Source organism: Myxocyprinus asiaticus, chromosome 25 (genome assembly GCF_019703515.2).
Source record: "Myxocyprinus asiaticus isolate MX2 ecotype Aquarium Trade chromosome 25, UBuf_Myxa_2, whole genome shotgun sequence".
Taxonomy (NCBI): Eukaryota; Metazoa; Chordata; class Actinopteri; order Cypriniformes; family Catostomidae; genus Myxocyprinus; species Myxocyprinus asiaticus.
The window spans coordinates 34736370-34750634 of NC_059368.1; the positions used below are offsets into that span (position 1 = coordinate 34736370).

Below are 14265 nucleotides of genomic sequence, written 5' to 3' on the forward strand. Positions count from 1 at the left end.
TTTTAACATAAGTAATGTCCTGACTATACTTTGTGATCAGTTGAATGCCACTTTGGTGAATTAATGTACCAATTTCCTTCTGAAACAGAAAAATCTGTACATTATTCCAAACTTTTGGCTGCCAGTGTGTGCGTGTGTATATATGTATATACATATATGTATATGTATGTATATATATATATATTATATATATATATATATATATAGCAGTAGTCACTGGCCCAAAACGGTCGCAGAGCTGATTTGATGGGGTTTCAGGCAGAAAGGATAAACAATGCTATCTAACTGTAAGCATTCAAGATGGCAAAATAAATAGGTATAGAAAGATTATTCCCATATTTTTTATTGTTGACCTCAAAGATGTCCATTCAGGGACATTATGACTTTGGTCCAGTCAAACACTATGGTATTTTGTGGGAAATTCATCTGTCACATTGTAATATGGCCAATACTGATGCATTGTTTAGCGATATTTTGGGAAGGTAAATCGCACTTCTGTTGTTTTTGAATTTACAGAGCTGTCAGTATAACTATTCAATCTATTTCATGGTGATCATTTTGAAAATGGTTGGCCCTGTGCAGTTTATAACAGTTAAATTTAGAGATGTCAAAAGTAATCAGAATCAGCTTTATTGCCAAGTATGCTTACTCATACAAGGAATTTGTCTTGGTGACAGGAGTTTCCAGTGCACAACAATACAATACAGCAACAAGACAGAGATAATAATAAAAAAAAGAATTAAAAATATATGATAAAAATAATGATACTTCGCTACCAAGTCTAAAATAATAAAAATGATGTAACGATACCAGAATTTCTGCAATACCGGTAGTACTGAGCACTGACTCAGATCGGATCCGGTGCTCTGTCTGACTGATATTCGGCTGCTTTCAAATGCTCACACTTATTTGAGCATGTGCTTTGTTACTCCTTTTATACTGAAATGGACAATTCATCAAATTAAAATTGTGATATGTCCTAGTGTGATTATTAAACTGCGCACTGCATAGTGAATGTGTAAAGCCACTGTTATGCTGAAAACACAAAATTAGCATCACATGCTACGCTTGTAATAGATGAGAGACAGCGCTTTTTCACTGTGATGCACACAGCACCAGCAGACTATACATTATTATAATTAGATTGCAACTTTTTGCACTTTAATAATAGTGAGGTGTGAAGTTACCGTTAAAAGCACACACAAACTGAAAAGCCATCACATCAAAATAAAGCTTGATTCAAAATAAAAGCGTGACGCATGAAATTACAAATGAAGTTGCGACAGAAATACATTACTACTGTATAGTAAATGTATTGAATTATTATTGTTTTTACTATTATTATAACTAAATATTTTACTAATATTGAACAATATCTCACAAGCAAGAGTTCTGCTGTACTGAATAAATGTTAGCATAAACGTTTTTATTTATTATGTGGTGCTCTGTTGTGCAGCATTCGTTTGACAAAAAATGCAATGGTATGTTGAAAAAAATATTTCATTTGATTAAAGTTATATGGATTAATTTAATTAGATACAATTTTGATGATTATATTGAATTACACTTTTAAACATTGAATTCAGAAAAAATGGAAAACAGAATCTGGGGGAAAAAATAAATAAAATAACTAATTTTAAAAAAATCATAGGGTCCTACTTAAAAAAAAAAAAAAAGCAATGTTCGCTTAACTGAGAAACACGAAGGAAAAATGCATTTGTTTATTTTATTATTTATATTAAATTTGACTTTTTAAATAGGCTAAAGGAGTGTGGTCAATAGCATATTACCTATTTTTTTTTTTTTTTTTTTCTGTGGTATCGAAATTAATATAGAGAATCTTAAAATTTGACTAGTATTGTACCAACTACTGAGATTTTTCTATTGTGACAACCAGGGGCGTGCACAGGGGAGTGGCTCAGTGGCCCAAGTCTCTGCCCCTCAAAATGTATGTGCACGACCCTGGTGACAACCTACATTGATACACTATATGCTTTAAGTACAATTAATTTAGGTAGGCCTACTGGGTCATTCTGTGAAATCTGTGCCTTTTGTGTCCCTTATTAACATATGCGTAAACTATGACTTTAACAATGAATACTGATGCCAACTTTACGACGTGTTATTGTAGGCAATTTTCCACACACACATCAGCAAAACCCCAGTAACTTTAAGTGTTTATGTCTTTCTTTATGAGGATGCTTTTAGGTCTGTAGGCCTACCCAGCCCTGAGGTTTCTAACTTCTACTTGGGTATTACCAAATATCCACATTTTGATTAAAAAAATAGTAAATAGTGGAAATAAAAGCTAGTATTTAGTAATTATTCTAAAAGTTTTAGTGCAGACAAAATAATTTCTTAAGACTTTAAGGAGTGCCAATATTGTTTCAATCAAAACTCCCCCTTATTAAAATAATGCACAATTCCATATATATATATATATTTATACAGTTGTGCTCAAAAGTTTGCATACCCTTGGAGAATTGGTAATATATGTACCATTTTTAAAGAAAACATGAGTGAGCAGGCAAAACACATTTCTTTTATTTCTTATGGGATTCATATTCAACTGTAGATTATAACAGAATGGCACAATCATAAAACAAAACATGGCAACAAAGAAAAAAATGAAATGACCCCTGTTCAAAAGTCTGCATACCCTTAGTTCTTAATACTGTGTATTGCCCCCTTTAGCATCAATGACAGCGTGCAGTCTTTTGTAATAGTTGTCTATGAGGCCCCAAGTTCTTGCAGGTGGTATAGCTGCCCATTCGTCTTGGCAAAATGCCTCCAGGTCATGCAAAGTCTTTGGTCATCTTGCATGAACCGCACGTTTGAGATCTCCCCAGAGTGGCTCGATGATATTAAGGTCAGGAGACTGTGATGGCCACTCCAGAACCTTCACCTTTTTCTGCTGTAACCAACTATGTGATAATAAATGGCTTCATATGAACACTATCCTTAAATAAAAGACATGATCTTTGCATGATCAGTCATATTTCCAAATTCAATGCCAAAATTTCACAGTTTCTGCCAGGGTATGCAAACTTTTGAGCACAACTGTATATATATATCTATCATCCTTCCAGGGTGTGAATTTTACATGTACAAGTACTTATATTTAGTTTAGTTTGTCAATAGAGAACAATCTTAAATTGTCATCCCTGTAGCCATGTTTTTGTATAGAAAACAACTGATAATTAAAAAGTGGATATTTGTAGAAATATCAGCAATAAATGTCTGATAAACACCTTTTAGTGTCATTAATCTTGAGCATAAATCTATTTACGGCTAAATTAACTGTAAATCTTTCAACCTTGTTCATTTTAAGGCATAGCTATATCCCAAAATACATTTAAAATAAATAAATAAATTGCAATAAATTGCAATTTCTTAACACTTAAAGACATTCTTTGTCTGAATGAAACTTTAACATATTTGAAACATTTACTTTAAAAGTCACTTTTTTCATTTTTTTTATTTTTATTTTTTATTATTATTATTATTATTATTTATTGAAAAGGCACTGATTTTGCAATATTGCCATACTGCAGGGTCGTTTCTGAGCATTTGGGGGCCCTAAGCAAAATCCTACTTCTCTTTTTCCTCTCGGGCCACAAGGGGGCCCCCTATAACTGTCTAATTGTGCCATAACAGCTGCCTGAGTCTTACTCACAGCTTTTTTTTTTTTTTTTTTTTTTAAGCAACAGTTTAGAACCACTGATTTAAGGTTAATTGTTTTAATATTCTGTATAGAGTATACTTGCATTGTCTATATATGAGATTACTGTGCCTAGAGGAGATATTTACAGTTTATTTCCTCTAATGAGAATTGATAAGACTTTTAATGTGGTGTCTCATCAACATCTGAACAGATCAAGCGATTTCTTAAAGGCATAGTTCACACAAAAATGAAAATACTATCATCATTTACTCACCCTCATGCCATCCCAGAAGTGTCTGACTTTCTTTCTTCTGCAGAACACAAATTATGATTTTTAGAATAATATTTCAGCTCTGTAGGTCCATACAATGCAAGTGAATGTGTGCCAAAATTTTGATGCTCCAAAAAGCATATAAAGGCATCATAAAAGTAATCCATACAACTCCATTGTTTTAATCCAGATCTTCAGAAGTGATATGATAGGTGTGGGTGAGAAACCGATCAATATTTAAGTCCTTTTTTGCTAGAAATTCTTCTCCCTGCCTAGTAGGGGGCGATATGCAAGAAGAATGTGAATCACCAAAAAGACAAGAAGAAGAATGTGAAAATGGAGATTGACTGAGCAGGGAGGAGAATTTATAGTAAAAAAAGGACTTAAATATTGATCTGTTTTTCACCTACACCTATCATATCACTTCTGAAGACATGGATTTAACCACTTGAATCTTATAGATTACTTTTATTATACTTTTATTATGCCTTTATGTGTTTTTTGGAGCATCAAAATTTTGGCACCCATTCACTTGCATTGTATGGACCAAAAGTGCTGAGAAATTCTTCTAAAAATCTTCATTTGATTTCAGAAGATAAAATAAAGTCATACACATCAGGGATGGCATGAGGGTGAGTAAATGATGAGATAATATTGTAATTTTTGGGTGAACTATCACTTTAATGATGAAAAAGTTGATGTCATTAACTGTAGATTCAGATCCGTATCCATGGTTCAAGCTAGATGGGTGGATTTGGGATGGTGACACGATAGTTGTTTTCAGGTAATCGTGATCCCTGAATTGAAGAGAAACCGAAATTTCCCTCCTAGCCTATAACTATTGTCATATCAAGGCACCAAACCCCAGTTTTCTCTAAACTGCAATAAGATGTATGCAACTCTACATGAAAAGTGTGCGCTGAAATGACAAGTTACCGATTTTGCTTTTTGCATTGGGAATCATTTAGATATTTCTGAAGATAGATGCCCTGACAGAATATGAAGTACAATTCAAATGGGGGTGAGATGTAGGAAATGGTCTATGCTATGCAGTATGTAGTTCTTTGGAGGATGATTTGGCTCAACTAATAAATCTGTTAAATAATACATGATTCAGCAGATCTATTAATTTTCTGTTCATACCACAGCTACTCTATTGCTTCACTTTACATTCTTATGGCTCTGCCATGACCATATTTCATTAATTAATTACATAATTTATTATTTATAAAGCCCCTCCCAACAACTGATTTATAAACTTCCAGTTTACAGTACATACCTGATTTCCATACCTCATTGTGTTATACCCAGATATATGGACAAAGCAAAATCTTAGTGTCTACAGTAAGATAATACATTAAAGTTTTGATTTATTTCCTGGGGGTTTTACCTAATTTTGCAGTTATATTTGCCTGCAGAAAAAAATCCAAGACTTTATAACATGACAGCTGCAACAATCTCCCTGGTTTCCATGTTCACCATCCTCTCAAAAGCCTTCATATCCCCAGCACTCCCTTACTTCTCCAAGCTGGTTGCTAGGCAACACCAGGTTTTCTAATATACGAGACAGAGGGAGTGAGGAATGCCACTATTTTCCATGTGGATTTGGTTTGCCAACAGAATCAGGTCAGTGGTGCCAGTGCTAGTGCCAGTGCCAGTGCCTGAAGGGTGTCTAACACCTCTTCTCTGTTGGTATGTGTAGACAGCTGTGAATCAGCCAGGAAGAGGGTATTACAGCAGCTGTCATAAGCTACATCTTGAAGAATATCCACGGATGGGAGTATAAAGGAGTCAATATTTTTGTAGAGTTAATAAAAGTGCTGGTGCGTGGACTTCTGAGACCAGCCCATATGGCTGCACACTTTTTGCAAACGATAGATTATATTCTTATCTGACTATTGGATGCTCGTCTTTGTTTTTTTTGGAAGAAATCAGAAACTGAGAGGAAATGGTGCAAGTATCTCAATAAGAATCAACAAACACCCTTGTGAAGATGGACCTAAGTAAACCCTTGTCCTAGCTGGGCTGAGGAGGGCACCTGAGGACCAAACCCTTCCGGTCATTACCGAGCAGGACTGGCCTGGAGCTTGGTAAGACAGAAACTTTCACTATCCTCCACAAATAAGGCTGAGTTTCAGGTATCAGGTAAGCTAAAACAATTTAAGCAGCTAAGATCAAACAATGAAATAGCCACTGGGGGTCACCAGTCTACCTTATATGGAGGTTTATATGTAGAATCAGGCCTTGTAAAGAAGAGACATTCTGTGTGTGGAATTTTGAACTTTGAACTCCAAAAAGCACATAAAGGCAGCAGAAAAGTTATCCATAAGACTCCAGTGGTTAAATCCATGTCTTCTGAAGCATAATTATAGGTGTGGGTGAGAAACAGATCAATATTTGGTCCTTTTTTACTATAAATCTCCACCTTTGACCAGCCCCGACCAATAGGTGGTGATATGCATGAAGAACGTGGATCGGCAAAAACAAAAGAATGTGGAAGTGAAAGTGGAAATTTATATTAAAAAGGATTTACATATTTATCTTTTTCTCATCCACACCTATAATGGCACTTCTTAACCACTGGAGTCTTATGGATTACTTTTATGCTGCCTTCATGTGATTTTTGGAGATTCAATACATTAGCTATCATTCACTTGTATTGTATGGACCTACTTCTAAAAATCTTAATTTGTGTTTTGCAGACGAAAGAAAGTCATACACATCTGGGATGGCATGAGGGCAGGGGCGGATCTAGAATTTTTTGATGTGGTGGCAAGGGGGTAACTTGCAGACAATGAGGGGTGGAAAAACTGCTAACACTAACGACACTGATAACAGCTGGAACGAACACTTATCATAACATTCAAAATAACACATTCCAGTGCCGGATCACCAGTCAAAACTAACACAGATGAAATAGAAACTACTACTCCAGAACTGGAGATGTTTCATGTGGATTATACACATACCTGACAACAGCTATTTCAAAAAGTGGTGAGGACACTTCTCACCTGTCTCAACCCATAACTGACAGCGATGTATCTAATAATCATTCAGTGAATACTTAGAAACAACTGAGAAAATAATCTTTTACCTCTTTTTTTCCATGTATTTCTCCATGTGGTCACTGTTGTGGTTGTTGAGAAAATAAACTAAAAAAAAACAAAAAAACAATGTACACTGGCTGCAATAGCAAGTACGTGATTGGTACGATGCTGTGATTGGCTGCTACTGTAATCAATCACGCGACTGGCTGCTGCGATTGGCCACTGCTGTAATTTGAGTCTGGTATGGGTCTGTGTAGTCATTTGTGTGTTCGGTGAGAGTTTAGGCAGTTTGACATGAATAAAACCCTAAACAATGTCAACATCAACTATAATATACTTACATTTATATTTAATACTATGCTTTTTCTTAGGGTGGCATTTGCCACCCTATCACACCCTGGTAGATCCGCCCCTTCATGAGAGTGAGTAAATGATGAGAGAATTGTAATTTTTGTGTGAACTATCCCTTTAATGCCCATAAACTGGATGGTCTTTGTTTATAGAGTGGGAAAGCAATTTACCAAATGTAACATTTTGAGTTGAGTGACAGGATTTTTGAATGTCCAGAGGGATTCAAAAGGGAACAAATGTTAATGATAGCAGTAGACAAGACATCAATTATATGATATCATTAGCATGAGATTGCATGACATCATAATGACAATCAGGAACTAAAAACAAAATGTTTTTAATTTTGCTTCGTTCTGAGCAGAAACAGTATTTTTTCGTTCCGGTTTGAGTGTTCCGCAGCCTCCTTTCTTTAAAAAACGGTTAATAATGTTCTTTTTAATATGACAGTACTCTGTGTTAAGGGTGGGTGATATACCAGTTGCAGTGCTGCCAGATCTCGCAAATGAAACAAGGTCAAATTAAGTGAAAATAAACATTTTTGTTTTCCTCATGTGGGGGAATTCTCAGCATAGAAATCATAACAAGCATAGTATACAGTATCATCGCTAAAATAATAATCAAGTTTACAAAGTTTCTCTCCTCACGTTGAAGTCAAACTGAGTGGAAAAAAAAAATAAGAATACAAATAAACTGCTTAATGTTAGATGAATTTAGTGATATTGAGAAATAGTATATACTATATATTTTTGATACTGAGCAGCAGGGTTGAGGAGTAATGGAATACACGTAACGGGAATACGTATTTAAAATACAAAATATAAGTAACTGTATTCCACTACAGTTACAATTTAAATCATTTGTAATTAGAATACAGTTACATTCAAAAAGTATTTTGATTACTGAAGAGATTACTTTGCATTTTATTGTCATTTGTTTCATTTAATATTTAGTCCTTTCAGATGGAAAACATTTATAAATATAAATGATGCGATCCAAAGTACATCTGAACAGCGGTGAAATACTTTCTTATGATGTGTTACATTCATACGAGCAGAGAGAGAAGTAAGTTTGAAGTAAGTTTGGAGCACAAGAAATAGAAATAAACCTTGTGTAAATTGTCAGATTTACACTAAGCTAAAATGCTTTTTCTAGCCATTTTACTTGCACATTACCAGGCACGATCATATTTTTTTATCAAGAAAATTCGCATTAGATCATATTTTATATTTTTCTAGTAAGACCTTTGATATTAGGGCAAAAATCTTATTCTTGATAATAATGTTTGTATTGTTTTCCTGTAAAAATACCTAAAAATCCTTAAAACAAGATCAATTTGATTGATCTTGTTTTAGAAACAACACTGCATAAGATACAGTATGTAGGTTTTTCAGAGAATGTATTTTTAACATGTGTATTTTGTCTTAATGTACTGCCAGAGTTTTTATAGTCAAAACAAGTGAAAAAATCTACCAGTGCTGAAGAAGTAATCCAAAGTATTTAGAATACGTTACTGACCTTGAGTAATCTAATGGAATATGTTACAAATTACATTTTACAGCATGTATTCTGTAATCTGTAGTGGAATACATTTCAAAAGTAACCCTCCCGACCCTGCTGAGCAGGTCATTAGACCTTTGCATTATTAGAAAGAGCTGTTTGCATGACCGCCTCTCAGAGCACATTTGCACCAGGGGCCGGATGCACCAGCTGTGTGTAAGTTAAATCTTAGCCTAGCTGTGGCGTAAATGGGCACTAAGTCACAATTTACGCACTACTAAATATTTGAGCATTGCACCATTAAACATAGGTAGAACGTAACCCTACGTATAAACGAAATATTTACGGAAGCCTCCGACCAGGCGTAACGGATGGAATAAACAAGCTGACTGATATTTTATGACATCACTGAGCTCATGTTTTACGTGACAGGCATCAATCCTTTCAACATACATTATGATGTTGACATTTACGAGTGTAACGTGAGGAAGGAGGTCACTGGAGGCTGGATCTAGGTGTGGCAAACTTTAATAATAAATAAATAAACTAAGTACAAAATAACGGAGAAAACACAGGAACAAAGGAAACATCAACAATTGGAACTGGTCGATAAACACGAGGTCAAAACACATATACATCTACAACAACTGATAGCCAACAAGCAAACAACAGGGCATATACAGTTGTGCTCAAAAATTTGCATACCCTTGGAGAATTGGTAATATATGTACCATTTTTAAAGAAAACATGAGTGAGCAGGCAAAACACATTTCTTTAATTTCTTATGAGATTCATATTCAACTGTAGATTATAACAGAATGGCACAATCATAAAACAAAACATGGCAACAAAGAAAAAAATGAAATGACCCCTGTTCAAAAGTCTGCATACCCTTAGTTCTTAATACTGTGTATTGCCCCCTTTAGCATCAATGACAGCATGCAGTCTTTTGTAATAGTTATCTATGAGGCCCCAAATTCTTGCAGGTGGTATAGCTGCCAATTCGTCTTGGAAAAATGCCTCCAGGTCCAAGTCTTTGGTCGTCTTGCATGAACAGCACGTTTGAGATCTCCCCAGAGTGGCTCGATGATATTAAGGTCTGGAGACTGTGATGCCCACTCCAAAACCTTCACCTTTTTCTGCTGTAACCACTGGAGGGTCAACTTGGCCTTGTGCTTAGGGTCACTGTCATGCTGGAAAGTCCAAGAGCATCCCATGCGCAGCTTTCATGCAGAAGAATGCAAATTGTCTGCCAGTATTTTATGATAACATGCTGCATTCATCTTGCCATCAATTTTCACAAGATTCCCCGTGCCTTTAGAGCTCACACACCCCCAAAACATCAGTGAGACACCACCACCATGCTTCACAGTGGGGATGGTATTCTTTTCACTATAGGCCTTATTGACCCCTCTCCAAACATAGCGCTTATGGTTGTGACCATAAAGCTCTATTTTGGTCTCATCACTCCAAATTACAGTGTGCCAGAAGCTGTGAGGCATGTCAAGGTGTTGTCGGGCATATTGTAACCGTGGCATTGGTGCGGTAAAGGCTTCTTTCTGGCAACTCGACCATGCAGCTCATTTTTGTTCAAGTATCGTCGTATTGTGCTCCTTGAAACAATCACACCGTCTTTTTCCAGAGCAGTCTGTATTTCTCCTGAGGTTACCTGTGGGTTTTTCTTTGTATCCCGAACAATTCGTCTGGCAGTTGTGGCAGAAATCTTTCTTGGTCTACCTGACCTTGGCTTGGTATCAAGAGATCCCTGAATTTTCCACTTAATAAGTGACTGAACAGTACTGACTGGCATTTTCAAGGCTTTGGATATCTTTTTATAGCCTTTTCCATCTTTATAAAGTTCCATTTCCTTGTTATGCAGGTCTTTTGACAGTTCTTTTCTTCTCAAACTTTTCAGCACAACTGTATATATATATATATATATATATTACATTTTCTAAAAAAAAAATCTTTGTGTTCTTTTGAAGAAAGAAAGTCATACACATCAGAGATGGAATGGGTAAATGACGAGAGAATTTTAATTTTTGGGTGAACTATTCCTTGAAGGTGGAAAGCCATTTTCATTGTTTTATTTTTCCATTGGCTAATTTGACAAATGTTTTATTAAATGTATTTGGTTGTATAATGCCACTTTTAAAGCAGTTTGTGACCCAAACTTGTTTTAACAGTAGCATCAGAATTTTATTGGCTTTTGGGATGGATGTTTTATTTTTTTTAAATGCTTGGTTGTGTAAAGTCATTTCTAATTGACTGTTCATGGAAATATTGTGTATTTTTCTATTGAACCTCAATTGTGTTTCATCTGAGGTATGCCAACATGGAAAGCTTTTTTCATTGTTATACAGTGTGTATGTGTTATTCTTTGTTGCCTTGTTTTATACGTAAAAATGGCGGAAAGCCATTTTCATTGTTATATAATGTGTATTTGTTAATGCTTTGTCTGATATTATACACATTGTAAAAATGTTGTATTCCGACAAAATAAATGTTGGAAACATTTTGTCTGACACTTAGTCATTCATATCTCACACAGTTGATAAAATCACACATTCTGAAAGTGAAGAAATGTCTTGATATTACATTGATTTTTTTTAATTGTATTTGTTTGGATATTTGGTTTGAAAAGAAGTAAAAAAAAATAAGTTCATACAAAGAGAAAACATTAAGACTAGTATAATTTGAGATTTCATTAAACTTAAAGACTTTATTTGGTTCAAAGACACTTTTTGCTTTGGATGACTAATGGATAATTAATTATGTCCAATGTAAACTTTTTAAGTTGAGAAAAATGTAAGTAATTATTTGTAACAAGTTGATGCAGTTTTTTTACTTTGATCCAAAGAAAAAAAAAATCAGTGTAGAGGCATTAAAATGTGTTGTTTTTCAAATAATGCATTAGAGTAAAAGTGTTTCGATATCATAACATAGCAGTGTGTAAGTAAAAGTGTAAAAATAAGTGTTTATTAAGACATAATCAGCAATTGTACTCGTGATTTGTGTGAAATTGAATAAAACGCACAGTTGTTGTAGCGCCCCTAGTGTTAATTTTACCAGGAAACTGCAGCGGAAGTCAGTTTGGAAAAAATAGTTATAGTAACAATCATTCTATGAGACTCGGTTTAAAAGTAGTACGTGTAGTATGCTATTCCCAGAAATGACACGCTTCACCTTGTCTTCCTCATTATGGCATAAGTAATGCTTCTTGGTTCAAAAGGGATCTGTCATTTTCATGCAGACTGTTTTTAAAAGACTCTTGTACTCACCAGGGGAAAATACTGAACTATGCGGTAACCCCACTGATATACTGTATAATATACAACTGGATTGCTGATGAAGTCATAACAGTGAAGCCACTGTGCCGCCATATAGACCTTATTCACGCTAGTGCCATCTTTGATTTTTAATGGGAGTGAAAATGAGTCTGTGAGGGATAGACTAAAAGTCTCTTCAAGGGGCCTTACTGCAGTTTAAAGTGTTTTTGGGTCATTCCATGGACAAAACATTGATAAAATATTTGTCCAAGAACATTCAGTATACAAAGTACTCCAGACAACATGAGTTGTGGAAAATCAGATGTGATCAAGGAGCTTTATACAGCTTTATACTGTTCGTGCCAGTCTTGAAGAGACTGTAAGTCTATCCCTCACAGCCTCATTGTCATTCCCAATAAAAAACAAAGATGGTGCTAACGTGAATAAGGTCCATTGTGTAGGGCTTTACCGGTTGTTTAGATCAGTGTTACTATCAGAAATAACCAATAATTATTTCTGTAGTTATTAATTAATATTTAAATTAATTAATTGGATCTAACTCATTAAAACCTCATATGGGGCTCCAGTAAATGTAGTGTGCTACGTTTAGGAGCAAGTTTGGTTAATTCGCAATAATTAATAATTATCAAAGATAATTATTAATTATTAAAATCAATAGAACATTGATGAGAATCAATGTTAGCTTTTTAAAATCCTTTAAATCAACAATTATCAAAGATAATCGTTAATTGTTAACATCGATGAAACATTCATTAAAATTAACACTAGCTTATGGATCATTCAAATTCAATCATCAAAGATAATTATCAATTATCAAAAATCAATAGAATATTAATAAGGATTAACATTGACGGGGCACCACCCTGGAATCAGGGACTAATAACCAAATAGTAAAACAGTCTCAATATTAGATTGTTTTCTTAGGAAAATCGTCATCCGAAGAATATCGATTTTCGGGAAAAAAAACAATGAATGAAGGTTTGAATCTGAGCACTGACATCGCGTCAGCATGACACAGGTGTATGCAAAACAAACCAAAACACTTCTCTTTGTAATATAAACAAAGTTTATTTATGCAGTAATATCAATTAATAATTAATACAATGCAGTCAATAAACTTCTGACTTACAACTACAAACTAAACAGTGATAAGATTAGATATGGAAATAAAAATAATCCTATAACACATAAGGTGTGTGTGTGTGTGTGATTAGTAAGAGAGAGAGAGAGAGAGAGATGATTAAGTGACAGCCCTAAAGCCGATTTCGCGATTGTGGGAGAGAAAGCAGCAGTGTTTATCACTCAGAGACGCGGTGGACGGCTCGTAAAAGTCCCGCGTTATTTGACTCTTTAATGGATGAACTCAGTTGCTGTCTCACCCGCGATGGCGAAATTGCACAACAGTCCAATTTGGTTGGACCACAATACAGCAAAACAAATTCGTGATAATTAATACCCTGAGCATTAATAATGAGCGGACATGGCGGTCCGTAAACTGTACAAGCAAAAACCTTGAAACACAAGAATAACACGCTATAATATTCTGTCTCTGCCCAGACTTAACCTCTTACTTGAATCGTATGAGGACACAGGTAGAATGTGTTTTCCTCCGTCCTTTAACTCTGACCCGGTTCCTTGAGGCTCGTGTGATGACGGGAGGCCGTTTCCTCGCTCTGTCAGCGGGCACGGCTGTTGATTCTCGGTGGGCTGGCAGAGAACTCAGAAATGTCGACTTGATTGAAGATGGAAGAGAAATCTTTAATCTCTTCACTTCTGTAGGCAAACGGGTGAAGATGCAAATTGCTCAGCGGTCTCCTTCGGATCTGTTAGAGTGTTCCGTTGAACACAGAGTAATCTCAACTCGTCCAGCAAGATGGTGATTGTATGGCTACAGTTTCAAGTCGGACGTTAATTCCTTGTGCCACGAGGTTGCACCTGAGAGCAGCAAAGAGCTACATCTATTTTCGGTGAACAAAGTCGCTGGAAGCAATTTTTATCAGTAAGATTTACGACTTGGAAGGTGGGGGCTTGAGTTATGTTTTTATGACTGTGTTAGGCCTGCCTTTGTCTTCTATCTGAATACATGAGGCCCAACAATTGCTATGCACAAACATTCCAATGTCCCTATTGACTTAATAGGAAATC

General features: G+C 35.3%; 1 long non-coding RNA gene across 1 annotated transcript; it reads left to right on the forward strand.

Annotated features, from left to right (window-relative positions):
• Window positions 1-4500: 4500 nt before the first annotated feature.
• On the forward strand, window positions 4501-11873 carry LOC127416268 (uncharacterized). The gene is made up of 3 exons (XR_007893081.1): window positions 4501-5758; window positions 5864-6025; window positions 6638-11873. It is a non-coding gene; the product is annotated as an uncharacterized LOC127416268 (long non-coding RNA).
• Window positions 11874-14265: the final 2392 nt, after the last annotated feature.